Here is a 4,239-nt window from a genome sequence, read left to right as displayed (position 1 = left end):
GCTCAAGCCTGGGCAATATGACACAGTTTCCTTCTGCTGCCTGCAGATTAAGGTGGAGGACTCTCAGCTCCTTCACCAGCACCATCTGCCTGCACGCTGCCATGTCCCGCCAGGATAATAATGGACTAAATTTCTGAAGGTGGAAGCCAGCTCCAATTAAAGGTTTTCCTTTTGTGGTGACCCCACAGTATTATGCAGGAAATGGGCAGCTGACCGAGCTATTGGGCTTATTCATAGGGAGTGTATATGTCTATGTCCATGTCCACATGGAGTAACATGTTTTCACAGAGCTAAGGGAAGAACATCTGTCCTTTGGATAAGTCACTGTCAGTTCTGTAAAAAATCTTGAAATCATGGCATTTTTTCTCTTCTACAGTATCCCATCAGTGTATGAACCTGACTTTCACTGTTCGGCAACCTGGTACCGCCCCATACCATGAAGCCCTGCATTCACTCAGTCAAATCTCTGTTCTCACAGCCAAAATCTACACCCCCACAACTTTATTGACCGTAATCACTGATAAGAAAGGAGCCCCGAATAGGAGGTGGTTGTCTAATCTAACAGCAGACCCAGGAAGGTGTAATCTACTGGTCTTGTGCTTTGACTTAGCAGACTACTAATATTCTGTATTATCCTTCACCTTGGTTTCAACTAACATAGTATCATAGCCCAGGAAAATAGTTGTTTATACGGGAAAGAGGCCTGAGTCATTAAAACTAGCTTCAAAGAGAAAAATTCTCACCTGCGCAGACTGATGGAGTCAAAAGCAAAAACCCCAGAAGAGATTCCTTTTAACTCAACCAGCTAGATGCTAATACAAATTAAGCCCAGAGGTTAGCACAGCTGCCAAGGCTGTGTTGCCAGCCACAGGGGAACTTCAGTCACACCCACTCTGAGACACAAGGTAGCAGATCCACACTGTGACTCTGAAAATGCATGCTGATACCATTGTTACTGCCTTTGGGACTGCTAGCTTGCCTGTGTGCCTATACAGACTGAAGGCTTTGTGGAGACTACCCCCTTTCTTACCCTTATGCTTTGCCCTAAATCTTATACCTTATGCCCCATGTTTCAAGGAATAAAGCACCTGTAGCGGTAATGTAAATGAGTTGATTTACTTCATTTTACCCTTAGATCCAATGAGCCAGTTTTCGTCTGCCATAGTGAATCTTTCTGGACCCTGAGAGGTTTAATGAGCTTAACCTCAAAGTAAGCCTTGATATCCTTTATAAGAGCTGAAGTGGGCATGGTGTCTCTTCTCAGCAACAGAACACTGACTGTCTGCACCCACACTCATATATATCTTATAGTCTTAGGGAAAAGGGCCCAGTGGGCTTTCCTAAGGTCCAGAGTCTGACATCCAATCAGTCCCGCGGCTGTCCCAGTCTCCCTGTGGCGGCTGACTCCACACTGTGAGACGGAAGTTTTGATCTTTCTATCATGTACCATTGTGTGCACAATGTGGGGTGCCAGGCAAGCAGCACCCTGGAAAAGTTCCTGGGTTCCTTTCTGAAATACAAAGTATCAAGTTATAGGTACCCACTTCAGTATCTTCTTTCTTATCCAGCCTTGTAGCCTTGCCACACACATCATAGCCCAGTGTTTAAGACCCGTGCTGAGCCCTCTGCCTTCGTGCTTGATGATAAATAATACGGACTAGGACATGATTATGAAGTGTATCCTGCTAGAGATTCATCTCCAAACGAATGGAGAAATTTGAAAATTTGGGATATACTAACTTCTCATGAATATTTTATGTATTGTTTGTGTTTGGTCAAAAGTGTGACCCCAGTCCCCTGACACCCCTATATCCAAGAAGTCTGGGATGTTTGGGTGAAAGCATCACCCAAGCCCCTGGCACCCATCCTTGGAGCACCAATGGAACATGAATGGAGCAAGAAGCTCTGCTTCAAGCCCCTTGGTCCGGACTCCGCATCCAGAAAAGCTTGTCAAGCAGTGGCCTCTCCCCAGGGAGGGTCAGAACCACTCCCACAGGCTATTGAGGCTGCCGCCCAGAAAAGAAACATGTGGTCTCCAGGTTTTCCGTGTTCTCCCCTGTTCTCTTTCCCTCACCATGCTTTCCTGGACCACCTGGGAGTGTTGCATTAAATGTGGGCATCTTTTATTCGGTTTAATTTGTTCTGATTGTAATTATTTGCATCAATGGAGAGGCTTGTCTTAAGAAATACTCCTAACAGTTTGTTTTCCATTTCAAATTTGAAAGAAATAACATTTCTAAGTGAGGCTTTGCTGTCAGCTCATAGCAGCAAAATAAAATGGAAAGCATCGTAAAGAAATGATAAAGTGTTAGATACAGAAGTGGCTTCAGTCTAAGTATCAAATCTTTATTTTGCACATGGACCATCTCTTGGCTGGGCATGTTGGGCGTGCCTGTATCCCAGCATTTGGGAGCCAGCAGTAGAAGAGGTGCAACACCAGCATGGACTGTCAGCACTGTTTTAAAAACCAAACCCGAAGCACCCGTTCATTTTTCTTGTGTGTTCAAAAGGCATTTTTTCTCTGGGGAGGGTTTGTCTGCCCACCCTCCACTCTTGAAAGAAGAGACCAAGGATCAACATCAGAGAGCACAAATGGCCTCCTTCAGTGAATTATCCACCATGAACTTGGCCTTCTTGGGTTGTCAATTGTGACACCAAACTGTTTCAATTCATAAATTATTATGCTAGAAATTATAAAAATATACAAGATGAAATATAAATAAATTTTTACTTAGTAGCTCTGTGTATCAACAATGCTAGAAGGTAAATAAAATATAAAAATACTTGGCTCTTCAGAAAACTATCTCCTTTAAAATTATGCGGTATATATTTTCATTAACTTGGTGACAGGACAGGTTGCCATGTTCTTAGCAGTTGAACCAGGAGTTAGAATCACGGACAGCATCAACCATTCTCGTTTGGAGGTTAAATCTGTATTGAGTTGACTGGTGAAAGAAATAAAAATATCCTAAAAATAAAATGAAATATATTCGTTATATTATACATGGAGTTTCCAGCTTTTGACTCAATTTTGCATGACTTCAGTATATATAGTTTTACATTTGTATTTTAATTTTCATTTATGTTTTTATATTTACATTAAATAGCAATGCTGTTACTTTTGGTATTATAACAAATAGAGAAAATATGTCTATACTCTTACCGTTTTTCTGGAAAACAGCATCAACTTTATTGCCAACTCTAGGGAAGTCGTCTGCTATTAATTTGGGATAACCTGAATCCATGGTCTTATTATTTTCATCGTACCTGATCAGAAAGTGGGTAGAAGTATTAGGACCTTTGAAAACACATGCAGATTGCTTGAAATATTTGTGGAAAACACACCAGCATGAATTGCATACAAATTTTTAATTCTTGAGATTAGAAAAGAGTGATTGGGTGAGGGAGAAAAAGTTGAATGTAGGGTGTGTCAAAATATGCATAAGGTCTTCTGAAATCCAATGACTCCACAGATACTCTCCCCAAGGTAAAATGCTATGTGAATGGTTAAGTTTAGGTCAAAGTAGCTTGAGAAGTTGGATGCCCTTACTGTCCTATCTTTCTCAGCACAGAAGAGCGCCACAGGCTCCCTGGATTCCCTGTATAAGCAGCACCATGTAATACCAGGCTATGGTTGTTCAGTGGTTACGTCATCCACAAAAAGGCAGTTAACCAAGTCCATCTGAAACTCATTTTAAGATCTTTCTATGTACAGACAACTGGCACCCTAAAATTATTTGGATTTCAGTCTTTACCTCCAGTACTTGTCATCAACAAAGAAGTATGTTTTTCCAGTCTCTTCCTCACAGACAGCAGCATCAATGTGTGTCACGCTGCTAGGGAAGCCAAAGTAGCTGTAGATGTCCGTGGGGAATCCTGCCTGTACACTCTGCTCACGAATAGCCCACACTCTATTACCTGCCAATCAAGAGCCATAGATGAATATATTTGTCTACATTTCCAGCAAAGCTTCTCAGGCGAGAGCATCATCCTAGCCACAGACTGCAGTGTTTCAGGGAAGGTGGGGGTGGCTTGTTCTGTGATAAATGCTGATACTGGGATCCAGTTTCAGACCAATTAAATGTGTTTGCCTTTTGTTTCTTTGATGGATTGATTGATTGATTGATTGCTATGTTTTTGAGATAGAGTCTCACCTTGTAACCTATTCTGGTCTAGAATTCACTATGTAACCAGGTTTGGCCTCCAATTTGCAGCAATCCCCCTGCCTTATCATTTTAA

At 41.9% G+C, this 4,239-nt stretch overlaps 1 long non-coding RNA gene across 1 annotated transcript; it reads right to left on the bottom strand.

Moving 5' to 3' along the window:
- Nucleotides 1-2,709: 2,709 nt before the first annotated feature.
- On the bottom strand, nt 2,710-3,970 carry LOC126513716 (uncharacterized). Its single transcript, XR_007595421.1, has 3 exons — nt 3,756-3,970; nt 3,164-3,267; nt 2,710-2,968 (listed from the first exon to the last, which is right to left on the bottom strand). It is a non-coding gene; the product is annotated as an uncharacterized lncRNA (long non-coding RNA).
- Between the last annotated feature and the right edge of the window lie 269 nt (nt 3,971-4,239).

This window comes from Alexandromys fortis, unplaced genomic scaffold (genome assembly GCF_014885135.2).
Source record: "Alexandromys fortis isolate MF-2015 unplaced genomic scaffold, M_Fortis_MF-2015_v1.1 scaffold_112, whole genome shotgun sequence".
Taxonomy (NCBI): Eukaryota; Metazoa; Chordata; class Mammalia; order Rodentia; family Cricetidae; genus Alexandromys; species Alexandromys fortis.
This window is presented reverse-complemented; position numbering and strand designations above follow the sequence as displayed.